Source organism: Oncorhynchus nerka, linkage group LG15, assembly GCF_034236695.1.
Source record: "Oncorhynchus nerka isolate Pitt River linkage group LG15, Oner_Uvic_2.0, whole genome shotgun sequence".
NCBI classification, from domain to species: domain Eukaryota; kingdom Metazoa; phylum Chordata; class Actinopteri; order Salmoniformes; family Salmonidae; genus Oncorhynchus; species Oncorhynchus nerka.
This window is the reverse complement of record NC_088410.1, coordinates 105,868,964-105,882,329: the sequence shown is the minus strand read 5'-3', so window position 1 is coordinate 105,882,329 and position 13,366 is coordinate 105,868,964. Positions and strand designations below refer to the sequence as shown.

The 13,366-nt window shown below is 42.4% G+C and overlaps 33 non-coding genes and 4 pseudogenes across 33 annotated transcripts; all 37 read left to right on the top strand.

Annotated features, from left to right (window-relative positions):
• The window catches only part of LOC115118616 (synapsin-2-like), a 299,540-nt pseudogene that overhangs the window by 124,095 nt on the left and 162,079 nt on the right, over nt 1–13,366 (top strand).
• On the top strand, nt 243–361 carry LOC135560538 (5S ribosomal RNA). The gene has a single exon (XR_010459052.1). It is a non-coding gene; the product is annotated as a 5S ribosomal RNA (ribosomal RNA).
• On the top strand, nt 604–721 carry LOC135560600 (5S ribosomal RNA; annotated as a pseudogene).
• On the top strand, nt 964–1,082 carry LOC135560537 (5S ribosomal RNA). The gene has a single exon (XR_010459051.1). It is a non-coding gene; the product is annotated as a 5S ribosomal RNA (ribosomal RNA).
• On the top strand, nt 1,325–1,443 carry LOC135560536 (5S ribosomal RNA). The gene has a single exon (XR_010459050.1). It is a non-coding gene; the product is annotated as a 5S ribosomal RNA (ribosomal RNA).
• LOC135560535 (5S ribosomal RNA) lies at nt 1,686–1,804 on the top strand. The gene has a single exon (XR_010459049.1). It is a non-coding gene; the product is annotated as a 5S ribosomal RNA (ribosomal RNA).
• On the top strand, nt 2,047–2,166 carry LOC135560584 (5S ribosomal RNA). Its single transcript, XR_010459098.1, has one exon. It is a non-coding gene; the product is annotated as a 5S ribosomal RNA (ribosomal RNA).
• Nucleotides 2,409–2,527, top strand: LOC135560534 (5S ribosomal RNA). Its single transcript, XR_010459048.1, has one exon. It is a non-coding gene; the product is annotated as a 5S ribosomal RNA (ribosomal RNA).
• Nucleotides 2,769–2,887, top strand: LOC135560533 (5S ribosomal RNA). Its single transcript, XR_010459047.1, has one exon. It is a non-coding gene; the product is annotated as a 5S ribosomal RNA (ribosomal RNA).
• Nucleotides 3,130–3,248, top strand: LOC135560532 (5S ribosomal RNA). Its single transcript, XR_010459046.1, has one exon. It is a non-coding gene; the product is annotated as a 5S ribosomal RNA (ribosomal RNA).
• LOC135560530 (5S ribosomal RNA) lies at nt 3,490–3,608 on the top strand. The gene has a single exon (XR_010459044.1). It is a non-coding gene; the product is annotated as a 5S ribosomal RNA (ribosomal RNA).
• On the top strand, nt 3,850–3,968 carry LOC135560529 (5S ribosomal RNA). Its single transcript, XR_010459043.1, has one exon. It is a non-coding gene; the product is annotated as a 5S ribosomal RNA (ribosomal RNA).
• Nucleotides 4,211–4,329, top strand: LOC135560528 (5S ribosomal RNA). Its single transcript, XR_010459042.1, has one exon. It is a non-coding gene; the product is annotated as a 5S ribosomal RNA (ribosomal RNA).
• LOC135560587 (5S ribosomal RNA) lies at nt 4,572–4,689 on the top strand (annotated as a pseudogene).
• LOC135560527 (5S ribosomal RNA) lies at nt 4,932–5,050 on the top strand. Its single transcript, XR_010459041.1, has one exon. It is a non-coding gene; the product is annotated as a 5S ribosomal RNA (ribosomal RNA).
• On the top strand, nt 5,293–5,411 carry LOC135560478 (5S ribosomal RNA). Its single transcript, XR_010458992.1, has one exon. It is a non-coding gene; the product is annotated as a 5S ribosomal RNA (ribosomal RNA).
• LOC135560497 (5S ribosomal RNA) lies at nt 5,654–5,772 on the top strand. The gene has a single exon (XR_010459011.1). It is a non-coding gene; the product is annotated as a 5S ribosomal RNA (ribosomal RNA).
• Nucleotides 6,015–6,133, top strand: LOC135560526 (5S ribosomal RNA). The gene has a single exon (XR_010459040.1). It is a non-coding gene; the product is annotated as a 5S ribosomal RNA (ribosomal RNA).
• LOC135560477 (5S ribosomal RNA) lies at nt 6,376–6,494 on the top strand. The gene has a single exon (XR_010458991.1). It is a non-coding gene; the product is annotated as a 5S ribosomal RNA (ribosomal RNA).
• On the top strand, nt 6,737–6,855 carry LOC135560476 (5S ribosomal RNA). The gene has a single exon (XR_010458990.1). It is a non-coding gene; the product is annotated as a 5S ribosomal RNA (ribosomal RNA).
• LOC135560474 (5S ribosomal RNA) lies at nt 7,448–7,566 on the top strand. Its single transcript, XR_010458988.1, has one exon. It is a non-coding gene; the product is annotated as a 5S ribosomal RNA (ribosomal RNA).
• On the top strand, nt 7,809–7,927 carry LOC135560525 (5S ribosomal RNA). The gene has a single exon (XR_010459039.1). It is a non-coding gene; the product is annotated as a 5S ribosomal RNA (ribosomal RNA).
• On the top strand, nt 8,170–8,287 carry LOC135560589 (5S ribosomal RNA; annotated as a pseudogene).
• Nucleotides 8,530–8,648, top strand: LOC135560524 (5S ribosomal RNA). The gene has a single exon (XR_010459038.1). It is a non-coding gene; the product is annotated as a 5S ribosomal RNA (ribosomal RNA).
• Nucleotides 8,891–9,009, top strand: LOC135560473 (5S ribosomal RNA). Its single transcript, XR_010458987.1, has one exon. It is a non-coding gene; the product is annotated as a 5S ribosomal RNA (ribosomal RNA).
• LOC135560523 (5S ribosomal RNA) lies at nt 9,250–9,368 on the top strand. Its single transcript, XR_010459037.1, has one exon. It is a non-coding gene; the product is annotated as a 5S ribosomal RNA (ribosomal RNA).
• LOC135560472 (5S ribosomal RNA) lies at nt 9,611–9,729 on the top strand. Its single transcript, XR_010458986.1, has one exon. It is a non-coding gene; the product is annotated as a 5S ribosomal RNA (ribosomal RNA).
• Nucleotides 9,972–10,090, top strand: LOC135560522 (5S ribosomal RNA). Its single transcript, XR_010459036.1, has one exon. It is a non-coding gene; the product is annotated as a 5S ribosomal RNA (ribosomal RNA).
• Nucleotides 10,338–10,456, top strand: LOC135560471 (5S ribosomal RNA). Its single transcript, XR_010458985.1, has one exon. It is a non-coding gene; the product is annotated as a 5S ribosomal RNA (ribosomal RNA).
• On the top strand, nt 10,699–10,817 carry LOC135560496 (5S ribosomal RNA). Its single transcript, XR_010459010.1, has one exon. It is a non-coding gene; the product is annotated as a 5S ribosomal RNA (ribosomal RNA).
• Nucleotides 11,060–11,178, top strand: LOC135560470 (5S ribosomal RNA). Its single transcript, XR_010458984.1, has one exon. It is a non-coding gene; the product is annotated as a 5S ribosomal RNA (ribosomal RNA).
• On the top strand, nt 11,421–11,539 carry LOC135560521 (5S ribosomal RNA). The gene has a single exon (XR_010459035.1). It is a non-coding gene; the product is annotated as a 5S ribosomal RNA (ribosomal RNA).
• Nucleotides 11,780–11,898, top strand: LOC135560519 (5S ribosomal RNA). The gene has a single exon (XR_010459033.1). It is a non-coding gene; the product is annotated as a 5S ribosomal RNA (ribosomal RNA).
• LOC135560562 (5S ribosomal RNA) lies at nt 12,141–12,258 on the top strand. The gene has a single exon (XR_010459076.1). It is a non-coding gene; the product is annotated as a 5S ribosomal RNA (ribosomal RNA).
• LOC135560469 (5S ribosomal RNA) lies at nt 12,501–12,619 on the top strand. Its single transcript, XR_010458983.1, has one exon. It is a non-coding gene; the product is annotated as a 5S ribosomal RNA (ribosomal RNA).
• On the top strand, nt 12,861–12,979 carry LOC135560518 (5S ribosomal RNA). The gene has a single exon (XR_010459032.1). It is a non-coding gene; the product is annotated as a 5S ribosomal RNA (ribosomal RNA).
• On the top strand, nt 13,222–13,340 carry LOC135560468 (5S ribosomal RNA). The gene has a single exon (XR_010458982.1). It is a non-coding gene; the product is annotated as a 5S ribosomal RNA (ribosomal RNA).

Sequence of the window (13,366 nt, the reverse complement as noted above, 5' to 3'; positions counted from 1 at the left end):
TTTTGTCAACTCTTTGTCCGTTTTTTCCCACAAGGCTGAAATATGTGCCCTCGCTTTGAAATAAGTAAGCAAGGTTAGTTTGTATTTCATCCAACAATCTGTGCTACAAATTATGGCTACAGTATATGCAATTTTTTCCACATTTTGAGTGACACAAAGATTCTTATCTAAATGGTGAAAATGCAACAGCTGTTAATCAGACTCACTTTGACTTTATATAGTGCACCAAGAGATGGTTTCTCGCTTACGGCCACACTGTCCTGAGTACGCCTGATCTCGTCTGATCTCGGAAGCTAAGCAGGGTCGGGCTTGGTTAGTACTTGGATGGGAGACCGCCTGGGAATACCAGGTGCTGTAAGCATTTTGTCAACTCTTTGTCCGTTTTTTCCCACAAGGCTGAAATATGTGCCCTCGCTTTGAAATAAGTAAGCAAGGTTAGTTTGTATTTCATCCAACAATCTGTGCTACAAATTATGGCTACAGTATATGCAATTTTTTCCACATTTTGAGTGACACAAAGATTCTTATCTAAATGGTGAAAATGCAACAGCTGTTAATCAGACTCACTTTGACTTTATATAGTGCACCAAGAGATGGTTTCTCGCTTACGGCCACACTGGCCTGAGTATGCCTGATCTCGTCTGATCTCGAAGCTAAGCAGGGTCGGGCTTGGTTAGTACTTGGATGGGAGACCGCCTGGGAATACCAGGTGCTGTAAGCATTTTGTCAACTCTTTGTCCGTTTTTTCCCACAAGGCTGAAATATGTGCCCTCGCTTTGAAATAAGTAAGCAAGGTTAGTTTGTATTTCATCCAACAATCTGTGCTACAAATTATGGCTACAGTATATGCAATTTTTTCCACATTTTGAGTGACACAAAGATTCTTATCTAAATGGTGAAAATGCAACAGCTGTTAATCAGACTCACTTTGACTTTATATAGTGCACCAAGAGATGGTTTCTCGCTTACGGCCACACTGTCCTGAGTACGCCTGATCTCGTCTGATCTCGGAAGCTAAGCAGGGTCGGGCTTGGTTAGTACTTGGATGGGAGACCGCCTGGGAATACCAGGTGCTGTAAGCATTTTGTCAACTCTTTGTCCGTTTTTTCCCACAAGGCTGAAATATGTGCCCTCGCTTTGAAATAAGTAAGCAAGGTTAGTTTGTATTTCATCCAACAATCTGTGCTACAAATTATGGCTACAGTATATGCAATTTTTTCCACATTTTGAGTGACACAAAGATTCTTATCTAAATGGTGAAAATGCAACAGCTGTTAATCAGACTCACTTTGACTTTATATAGTGCACCAAGAGATGGTTTCTCGCTTACGGCCACACTGTCCTGAGTACGCCTGATCTCGTCTGATCTCGGAAGCTAAGCAGGGTCGGGCTTGGTTAGTACTTGGATGGGAGACCGCCTGGGAATACCAGGTGCTGTAAGCATTTTGTCAACTCTTTGTCCGTTTTTTCCCACAAGGCTGAAATATGTGCCCTCGCTTTGAAATAAGTAAGCAAGGTTAGTTTGTATTTCATCCAACAATCTGTGCTACAAATTATGGCTACAGTATATGCAATTTTTTCCACATTTTGAGTGACACAAAGATTCTTATCTAAATGGTGAAAATGCAACAGCTGTTAATCAGACTCACTTTGACTTTATATAGTGCACCAAGAGATGGTTTCTCGCTTACGGCCACACTGTCCTGAGTACGCCTGATCTCGTCTGATCTCGGAAGCTAAGCAGGGTCGGGCTTGGTTAGTACTTGGATGGGAGACCGCCTGGGAATACCAGGTGCTGTAAGCATTTTGTCAACTCTTTGTCCGTTTTTTCCCACAAGGCTGAAATATGTGCCCTCGCTTTGAAATAAGTAAGCAAGGTTAGTTTGTATTTCATCCAACAATCTGTGCTACAAATTATGGCTACAGTATATGCAATTTTTTCCACATTTTGAGTGACACAAAGATTCTTATCTAAATGGTGAAAATGCAACAGCTGTTAATCAGACTCACTTTGACTTTATATAGTGCACCAAGAGATGGTTTCTCGCTTACGGCCACACTGTCCTGAGTACGCCTGATCTCGTCTGATCTCGGAAGCTAAGCAGGGTCGGGCCTTGGTTAGTACTTGGATGGGAGACCGCCTGGGAATACCAGGTGCTGTAAGCATTTTGTCAACTCTTTGTCCGTTTTTTCCCACAAGGCTGAAATATGTGCCCTCGCTTTGAAATAAGTAAGCAAGGTTAGTTTGTATTTCATCCAACAATCTGTGCTACAAATTATGGCTACAGTATATGCAATTTTTTCCACATTTTGAGTGACACAAAGATTCTTATCTAAATGGTGAAAATGCAACAGCTGTTAATCAGACTCACTTTGACTTTATATAGTGCACCAAGAGATGGTTTCTCGCTTACGGCCACACTGTCCTGAGTACGCCTGATCTCGTCTGATCTCGGAAGCTAAGCAGGGTCGGGCTTGGTTAGTACTTGGATGGGAGACCGCCTGGGAATACCAGGTGCTGTAAGCATTTTGTCAACTCTTTGTCCGTTTTTTCCCACAAGGCTGAAATATGTGCCCTCGCTTTGAAATAAGTAAGCAAGGTTAGTTTGTATTTCATCCAACAATCTGTGCTACAAATTATGGCTACAGTATATGCAATTTTTCCACATTTTGAGTGACACAAAGATTCTTATCTAAATGGTGAAAATGCAACAGCTGTTAATCAGACTCACTTTGACTTTATATAGTGCACCAAGAGATGGTTTCTCGCTTACGGCCACACTGTCCTGAGTACGCCTGATCTCGTCTGATCTCGGAAGCTAAGCAGGGTCGGGCTTGGTTAGTACTTGGATGGGAGACCGCCTGGGAATACCAGGTGCTGTAAGCATTTTGTCAACTCTTTGTCCGTTTTTTCCCACAAGGCTGAAATATGTGCCCTCGCTTTGAAATAAGTAAGCAAGGTTAGTTTGTATTTCATCCAACAATCTGTGCTACAAATTATGGCTACAGTATATGCAATTTTTTCCACATTTTGAGTGACACAAAGATTCTTATCTAAATGGTGAAAATGCAACAGCTGTTAATCAGACTCACTTTGACTTTATATAGTGCACCAAGAGATGGTTTCTCGCTTACGGCCACACTGTCCTGAGTACGCCTGATCTCGTCTGATCTCGGAAGCTAAGCAGGGTCGGGCTTGGTTAGTACTTGGATGGGAGACCGCCTGGGAATACCAGGTGCTGTAAGCATTTTGTCAACTCTTTGTCCGTTTTTTCCCACAAGGCTGAAATATGTGCCCTCGCTTTGAAATAAGTAAGCAAGGTTAGTTTGTATTTCATCCAACAATCTGTGCTACAAATTATGGCTACAGTATATGCAATTTTTTCCACATTTTGAGTGACACAAAGATTCTTATCTAAATGGTGAAAATGCAACAGCTGTTAATCAGACTCACTTTGACTTTATATAGTGCACCAAGAGATGGTTTTCGCTTACGGCCACACTGTCCTGAGTACGCCTGATCTCGTCTGATCTCGGAAGCTAAGCAGGGTCGGGCTTGGTTAGTACTTGGATGGGAGACCGCCTGGGAATACCAGGTGCTGTAAGCATTTTGTCAACTCTTTGTCCGTTTTTTCCCACAAGGCTGAAATATGTGCCCTCGCTTGAAATAAGTAAGCAAGGTTAGTTTGTATTTCATCCAACAATCTGTGCTACAAATTATGGCTACAGTATATGCAATTTTTTCCACATTTTGAGTGACACAAAGATTCTTATCTAAATGGTGAAAATGCAACAGCTGTTAATCAGACTCACTTTGACTTTATATAGTGCACCAAGAGATGGTTTCTCGCTTACGGCCACACTGTCCTGAGTACGCCTGATCTCGTCTGATCTCGGAAGCTAAGCAGGGTCGGGCTTGGTTAGTACTTGGATGGGAGACCGCCTGGGAATACCAGGTGCTGTAAGCATTTTGTCAACTCTTTGTCCGTTTTTTCCCACAAGGCTGAAATATGTGCCCTCGCTTTGAAATAAGTAAGCAAGGTTAGTTTGTATTTCATCCAACAATCTGTGCTACAAATTATGGCTACAGTATATGCAATTTTTTCCACATTTTGAGTGACACAAAGATTCTTATCTAAATGGTGAAAATGCAACAGCTGTTAATCAGACTCACTTTGACTTTATATAGTGCACCAAGAGATGGTTTCTCGCTTACGGCCACACTGTCCTGAGTACGCCTGATCTCGTCTGATCTCGGAAGCTAAGCAGGGTCGGGCTTGGTTAGTACTTGGATGGGAGACCGCCTGGGAATACCAGGTGCTGTAAGCATTTTGTCAACTCTTTGTCCGTTTTTTCCCACAAGGCTGAAATATGTGCCCTCGCTTTGAAATAAGTAAGCAAGGTTAGTTTGTATTTCATCCAACAATCTGTGCTACAAATTATGGCTACAGTATATGCAATTTTTTCCACATTTTGAGTGACACAAAGATTCTTATCTAAATGGTGAAAATGCAACAGCTGTTAATCAGACTCACTTTGACTTTATATAGTGCACCAAGAGATGGTTTCTCGCTTACGGCCACACTGTCCTGAGTACGCCTGATCTCGTCTGATCTCGGAAGCTAAGCAGGGTCGGGCTTGGTTAGTACTTGGATGGGAGACCCCTGGGAATACCAGGTGCTGTAAGCATTTTGTCAACTCTTTGTCCGTTTTTTCCCACAAGGCTGAAATATGTGCCCTCGCTTTGAAATAAGTAAGCAAGGTTAGTTTGTATTTCATCCAACAATCTGTGCTACAAATTATGGCTACAGTATATGCAATTTTTTCCACATTTTGAGTGACACAAAGATTCTTATCTAAATGGTGAAAATGCAACAGCTGTTAATCAGACTCACTTTGACTTTATATAGTGCACCAAGAGATGGTTTCTCGCTTACGGCCACACTGTCCTGAGTACGCCTGATCTCGTCTGATCTCGGAAGCTAAGCAGGGTCGGGCTTGGTTAGTACTTGGATGGGAGACCGCCTGGGAATACCAGGTGCTGTAAGCATTTTGTCAACTCTTTGTCCGTTTTTTCCCACAAGGCTGAAATATGTGCCCTCGCTTTGAAATAAGTAAGCAAGGTTAGTTTGTATTTCATCCAACAATCTGTGCTACAAATGTTGGCTACAGTATATGCAATTTTTTTCACATTTTGAGTGACACAAAGATTCTTATCTAAATGGTGAAAATGCAACAGCTGTTAATCAGACTCACTTTGACTTTATATAGTGCACCAAGAGATGGTTTCTCGCTTACGGCCACACTGTCCTGAGTACGCCTGATCTCGTCTGATCTCAGAAGCTAAGCAGGGTCGGGCCTGGTTAGTACTTGGATGGGAGACCGCCTGGGAATACCAGGTGCTGTAAGCATTTTGTCAACTCTTTGTCCGTTTTTTCCCACAAGGCTGAAATATGTGCCCTCGCTTTGAAATAAGTAAGCAAGGTTAGTTTGTATTTCATCCAACAATCTGTGCTACAAATTATGGCTACAGTATATGCAATTTTTTCCACATTTTGAGTGACACAAAGATTCTTATCTAAATGGTGAAAATGCAACAGCTGTTAATCAGACTCACTTTGACTTTATATAGTGCACCAAGAGATGGTTTCTCGCTTACGGCCACACTGTCCTGAGTACGCCTGATCTCGTCTGATCTCGGAAGCTAAGCAGGGTCGGGCCTGGTTAGTACTTGGATGGGAGACCGCCTGGGAATACCAGGTGCTGTAAGCATTTTGTCAACTCTTTGTCCGTTTTTTCCCACAAGGCTGAAATATGTGCCCTCGCTTTGAAATAAGTAAGCAAGGTTAGTTTGTATTTCATCCAACAATCTGTGCTACAAATTATGGCTACAGTATATGCAATTTTTTCCACATTTTGAGTGACACAAAGATTCTTATCTAAATGGTGAAAATGCAACAGCTGTTAATCAGACTCACTTTGACTTTATATAGTGCACCAAGAGATGGTTTCTCGCTTACGGCCACACTGTCCTGAGTACGCCTGATCTCGTCTGATCTCGGAAGCTAAGCAGGGTCGGGCTTGGTTAGTACTTGGATGGGAGACCGCCTGGGAATACCAGGTGCTGTAAGCATTTTGTCAACTCTTTGTCCGTTTTTTCCCACAAGGCTGAAATATGTGCCCTCGCTTTGAAATAAGTAAGCAAGGTTAGTTTGTATTTCATCCAACAATCTGTGCTACAAATTATGGCTACAGTATATGCAATTTTTTCCACATTTTGAGTGACACAAAGATTCTTATCTAAATGGTGAAAATGCAACAGCTGTTAATCAGACTCACTTTGACTTTATATAGTGCACCAAGAGATGGTTTCTCGCTTACGGCCACACTGTCCTGAGTACGCCTGATCTCGTCTGATCTCAGAAGCTAAGCAGGGTCGGGCCTGGTTAGTACTTGGATGGGAGACCGCCTGGGAATACCAGGTGCTGTAAGCATTTTGTCAACTCTTTGTCCGTTTTTTCCCACAAGGCTGAAATATGTGCCCTCGCTTTGAAATAAGTAAGCAAGGTTAGTTTGTATTTCATCCAACAATCTGTGCTACAAATTATGGCTACAGTATATGCAATTTTTTCCACATTTTGAGTGACACAAAGATTCTTATCTAAATGGTGAAAATGCAACAGCTGTTAATCAGACTCACTTTGACTTTATATAGTGCACCAAGAGATGGTTTCTCGCTTACGGCCACACTGTCCTGAGTACGCCTGATCTCGTCTGATCTCAGAAGCTAAGCAGGGTCGGGCCTGGTTAGTACTTGGATGGGAGACCGCCTGGGAATACCAGGTGCTGTAAGCATTTTGTCAACTCTTTGTCCGTTTTTTCCCACAAGGCTGAAATATGTGCCCTCGCTTTGAAATAAGTAAGCAAGGTTAGTTTGTATTTCATCCAACAATCTGTGCTACAAATTATGGCTACAGTATATGCAATTTTTTCCACATTTTGAGTGACACAAAGATTCTTATCTAAATGGTGAAAATGCAACAGCTGTTAATCAGACTCACTTTGACTTTATATAGTGCACCAAGAGATGGTTTCTCGCTTACGGCCACACTGTCCTGAGTACGCCTGATCTCGTCTGATCTCGGAAGCTAAGCAGGGTCGGACTTGGATGGGAGACCGCCTGGGAATACCAGGTGCTGTAAGCATTTTGTCAACTCTTTGTCCGTTTTTTCCCACAAGGCTGAAATATGTGCCCTCGCTTTGAAATAAGTAAGCAAGGTTAGTTTGTATTTCATCCAACAATCTGTGCTACAAATTATGGCTACAGTATATGCAATTTTTTCCACATTTTGAGTGACACAAAGATTCTTATCTAAATGGTGAAAATGCAACAGCTGTTAATCAGACTCACTTTGACTTTATATAGTGCACCAAGAGATGGTTTCTCGCTTACGGCCACACTGTCCTGAGTACGCCTGATCTCGTCTGATCTCAGAAGCTAAGCAGGGTCGGGCCTGGTTAGTACTTGGATGGGAGACCGCCTGGGAATACCAGGTGCTGTAAGCATTTTGTCAACTCTTTGTCCGTTTTTTCCCACAAGGCTGAAATATGTGCCCTCGCTTTGAAATAAGTAAGCAAGGTTAGTTTGTATTTCATCCAACAATCTGTGCTACAAATTATGGCTACAGTATATGCAATTTTTTCCACATTTTGAGTGACACAAAGATTCTTATCTAAATGGTGAAAATGCAACAGCTGTTAATCAGACTCACTTTGACTTTATATAGTGCACCAAGAGATGGTTTCTCGCTTACGGCCACACTGTCCTGAGTACGCCTGATCTCGTCTGATCTCGGAAGCTAAGCAGGGTCGGGCTTGGTTAGTACTTGGATGGGAGACCGCCTGGGAATACCAGGTGCTGTAAGCATTTTGTCAACTCTTTGTCCGTTTTTTCCCACAAGGCTGAAATATGTGCCCTCGCTTTGAAATAAGTAAGCAAGGTTAGTTTGTATTTCATCCAACAATCTGTGCTACAAATTATGGCTACAGTATATGCAATTTTTTCCACATTTTGAGTGACACAAAGATTCTTATCTAAATGGTGAAAATGCAACAGCTGTTAATCAGACTCACTTTGACTTTATATAGTGCACCAGAGATGGTTTTCTCGCTACGGCCACACTGTCCTGAGTACGCCTGATCTCGTCTGATCTCAGAAGCTAAGCAGGGTCGGGCCTGGTTAGTACTTGGATGGGAGACCGCCTGGGAATACCAGGTGCTGTAAGCATTTTGTCAACTCTTTGTCCGTTTTTTCCCACAAGGCTGAAATATGTGCCCTCGCTTTGAAATAAGTAAGCAAGGTTAGTTTGTATTTCATCCAACAATCTGTGCTACAAATTATGGCTACAGTATATGCAATTTTTTCCACATTTTGAGTGACACAAAGATTCTTATCTAAATGGTGAAAATGCAACAGCTGTTAATCAGACTCACTTTGACTTTATATAGTGCACCAAGAGATGGTTTCTCGCTTACGGCCACACTGTCCTGAGTACGCCTGATCTCGTCTGATCTCGGAAGCTAAGCAGGGTCGGGCTTGGTTAGTACTTGGATGGGAGACCGCCTGGGAATACCAGGTGCTGTAAGCATTTTGTCAACTCTTTGTCCGTTTTTTCCCACAAGGCTGAAATATGTGCCCTCGCTTTGAAATAAGTAAGCAAGGTTAGTTTGTATTTCATCCAACAATCTGTGCTACAAATTATGGCTACAGTATATGCAATTTTTTCCACATTTTGAGTGACACAAAGATTCTTATCTAAATGGTGAAAATGCAACAGCTGTTAATCAGACTCACTTTGACTTTATATAGTGCACCAAGAGATGGTTTCTCGCTTACGGCCACACTGTCCTGAGTACGCCTGATCTCGTCTGATCTCAGAAGCTAAGCAGGGTCGGGCCTGGTTAGTACTTGGATGGGAGACCGCCTGGGAATACCAGGTGCTGTAAGCATTTTGTCAACTCTTTGTCCGTTTTTTCCCACAAGGCTGAAATATGTGCCCTCGCTTTGAAATAAGTAAGCAAGGTTAGTTTGTATTTCATCCAACAATCTGTGCTACAAATTATGGCTACAGTATATGCAATTTTTTCCACATTTTGTGACACAAAGATTCTTATCTAAATGGTGAAAATGCAACAGCTGTTAATCAGACTCACTTTGACTTTATATAGTGCACCAAGAGATGGTTTCTCGCTTACGGCCACACTGTCCTGAGTACGCCTGATCTCGTCTGATCTCGGAAGCTAAGCAGGGTCGGGCTTGGTTAGTACTTGGATGGGAGACCGCCTGGGAATACCAGGTGCTGTAAGCATTTTGTCAACTCTTTGTCCGTTTTTTCCCACAAGGCTGAAATATGTGCCCTCGCTTTGAAATAAGTAAGCAAGGTTAGTTTGTATTTCATCCAACAATCTGTGCTACAAATTATGGCTACAGTATATGCAATTTTTTCCACATTTTGAGTGACACAAAGATTCTTATCTAAATGGTGAAAATGCAACAGCTGTTAATCAGACTCACTTTGACTTTATATAGTGCACCAAGAGATGGTTTCTCGCTTACGGCCACACTGTCCTGAGTACGCCTGATCTCGTCTGATCTCAGAAGCTAAGCAGGGTCGGGCCTGGTTAGTACTTGGATGGGAGACCGCCTGGGAATACCAGGTGCTGTAAGCATTTTGTCAACTCTTTGTCCGTTTTTTCCCACAAGGCTGAAATATGTGCCCTCGCTTTGAAATAAGTAAGCAAGGTTAGTTTGTATTTCATCCAACAATCTGTGCTACAAATTATGGCTACAGTATATGCAATTTTTTCCACATTTTGAGTGACACAAAGATTCTTATCTAAATGGTGAAAATGCAACAGCTGTTAATCAGACTCACTTTGACTTTATATAGTGCACCAAGAGATGGTTTCTCGCTTACGGCCACACTGTCCTGAGTACGCCTGATCTCGTCTGATCTCGGAAGCTAAGCAGGGTCGGGCTTGGTTAGTACTTGGATGGGAGACCGCCTGGGAATACCAGGTGCTGTAAGCATTTTGTCAACTCTTTGTCCGTTTTTTCCCACAAGGCTGAAATATGTGCCCTCGCTTTGAAATAAGTAAGCAAGGTTAGGTTAGTTTGTATTTCATCCAACAATCTGTGCTACAAATTATGGCTACAGTATATGCAATTTTTTCCACATTTTGAGTGACACAAAGATTCTTATCTAAATGGTGAAAATGCAACAGCTGTTAATCAGACTCACTTTGACTTTATATAGTGCACCAAGAGATGGTTTCTCGCTTACGGCCACACTGTCCTGAGTACGCCTGATCTCGTCTGATCTCAGAAGCTAAGCAGGGTCGGGCCTGGTTAGTACTTGGATGGGAGACCGCCTGGGAATACCAGGTGCTGTAAGCATTTTGTCAACTCTTTGTCCGTTTTTTCCCACAAGGCTGAAATATGTGCCCTCGCTTTGAAATAAGTAAGCAAGGTTAGTTTGTATTTCATCCAACAATCTGTGCTACAAATTATGGCTACAGTATATGCAATTTTTTCCACATTTTGAGTGACACAAAGATTCTTATCTAAATGGTGAAAATGCAACAGCTGTTAATCAGACTCACTTTGACTTTATATAGTGCACCAAGAGATGGTTTCTCGCTTACGGCCACACTGTCCTGAGTACGCCTGATCTCGTCTGATCTCGGAAGCTAAGCAGGGTCGGGCCTGGTTAGTACTTGGATGGGAGACCGCCTGGGAATACCAGGTGCTGTAAGCATTTTGTCAACTCTTTGTCCGTTTTTTCCCACAAGGCTGAAATATGTGCCCTCGCTTTGAAATAAGTAAGCAAGGTTAGTTTGTATTTCATCCAACAATCTGTGCTACAAATTATGGCTACAGTATATGCAATTTTTTCCACATTTTGAGTGACACAAAGATTCTTATCTAAATGGTGAAAATGCAACAGCTGTTAATCAGACTCACTTTGACTTTATATAGTGCACCAAGAGATGGTTTCTCGCTTACGGCCACACTGTCCTGAGTACGCCTGATCTCGTCTGATCTCAGAAGCTAAGCAGGGTCGGGCCTGGTTAGTACTTGGATGGGAGACCGCCTGGGAATACCAGGTGCTGTAAGCATTTTGTCAACTCTTTGTCCGTTTTTTCCCACAAGGCTGAAATATGTGCCCTCGCTTTGAAATAAGTAAGCAAGGTTAGTTTGTATTTCATCCAACAATCTGTGCTACAAATTATGGCTACAGTATATGCAATTTTTTCCACATTTTGAGTGACACAAAGATTCTTATCTAAATGGTGAAAATGCAACAGCTGTTAATCAGACTCACTTTGACTTTATATAGTGCACCAAGAGATGGTTTCTCGCTTACGGCCACACTGTCCTGAGTACGCCTGATCTCGTCTGATCTCGGAAGCTAAGCAGGGTCGGGCTTGGTTAGTACTTGGATGGGAGACCGCCTGGGAATACCAGGTGCTGTAAGCATTTTGTCAACTCTTTGTCCGTTTTTTCCCACAAGGCTGAAATATGTGCCCTCGCTTTGAAATAAGTAAGCAAGGTTAGTTTGTATTTCATCCAACAATCTGTGCTACAAATTATGGCTACACTATGCAATTTTTTCCACATTTTGAGTGACACAAAGATTCTTATCTAAATGGTGAAAATGCAACAGCTGTTAATCAGACTCACTTTGACTTTATATAGTGCACCAAGAGATGGTTTCTCGCTTACGGCCACACTGTCCTGAGTACGCCTGATCTCGTCTGATCTCGGAAGCTAAGCAGGGTCGGGCTTGGTTAGTACTTGGATGGGAGACCGCCTGGGAATACCAGGTGCTGTAAGCATTTTGTCAACTCTTTGTCCGTTTTTTCCCACAAGGCTGAAATATGTGCCCTCGCTTTGAAATAAGTAAGCAAGGTTAGTTTGTATTTCATCCAACAATCTGTGCTACAAATTATGGCTACAGTATATGCAATTTTTTCCACATTTTGAGTGACACAAAGATTCTTATCTAAATGGTGAAAATGCAACAGCTGTTAATCAGACTCACTTTGACTTTATATAGTGCACCAAGAGATGGTTTCTCGCTTACGGCCACACTGTCCTGGTACGCCTGATCTCGTCTGATCTCAGAAGCTAAGCAGGGTCGGGCCTGGTTAGTACTTGGATGGGAGACCGCCTGGGAATACCAGGTGCTGTAAGCATTTTGTCAACTCTTTGTCCGTTTTTTCCCACAAGGCTGAAATATGTGCCCTCGCTTTGAAATAAGTAAGCAAGGTTAGTTTGTATTTCATCCAACAATCTGTGCTACAAATTATGGCTACAGTATATGCAATTTTTTCCACATTTTGAGTGACACAAAGATTCTTATCTAAATGGTGAAAATGCAACAGCTGTTAATCAGACTCACTTTGACTTTATATAGTGCACCAAGAGATGGTTTCTCGCTTACGGCCACACTGTCCTGAGTACGCCTGATCTCGTCTGATCTCAGAAGCTAAGCAGGGTCGGGCCTGGTTAGTACTTGGATGGGAGACCGCCTGGGAATACCAGGTGCTGTAAGCATTTTGTCAACTCTTTGTCCGTTTTTTCCCACAAGGCTGAAATTGTGCCCTCGCTTTGAAATAAGTAAGCAAGGTTAGTTTGTATTTCATCCAACAATCTGTGCTACAAATTATGGCTACAGTATATGCAATTTTTTCCACATTTTGAGTGACACAAAGATTCTTATCTAAATGGTGAAAATGCAACAGCTGTTAATCAGACTCACTTTGACTTTATATAGTGCACCAAGAGATGGTTTCTCGCTTACGGCCACACTGTCCTGAGTACGCCTGATCTCGTCTGATCTCGGAAGCTAAGCAGGGTCGGGCTTGGTTAGTACTTGGATGGGAGACCGCCTGGGAATACCAGGTGCTGTAAGCATTTTGTCAACTCTTTGTCCGTTTTTTCCCACAAGGCTGAAATATGTGCCCTCGCTTTGAAATAAGTAAGCAAGGTTAGTTTGTATTTCATCCAACAATCTGTGCTACAAATTATGGCTACAGTATATGCAATTTTTTCCACATTTTGAGTGACACAAAGATTCTTATCTAAATGGTGAAAATGCAACAGCTGTTAATCAGACTCACTTTGACTTTATATAGTGCACCAAGAGATGGTTTCTCGCTTACGGCCACACTGTCCTGAGTACGCCTGATCTCGTCTGATCTCAGAAGCTAAGCAGGGTCGGGCCTGGTTAGTACTTGGATGGGAGACCGCCTGGGAATACCAGGTGCTGTAAGCATTTTGTCAACTCTTTGTCCGTTTTTT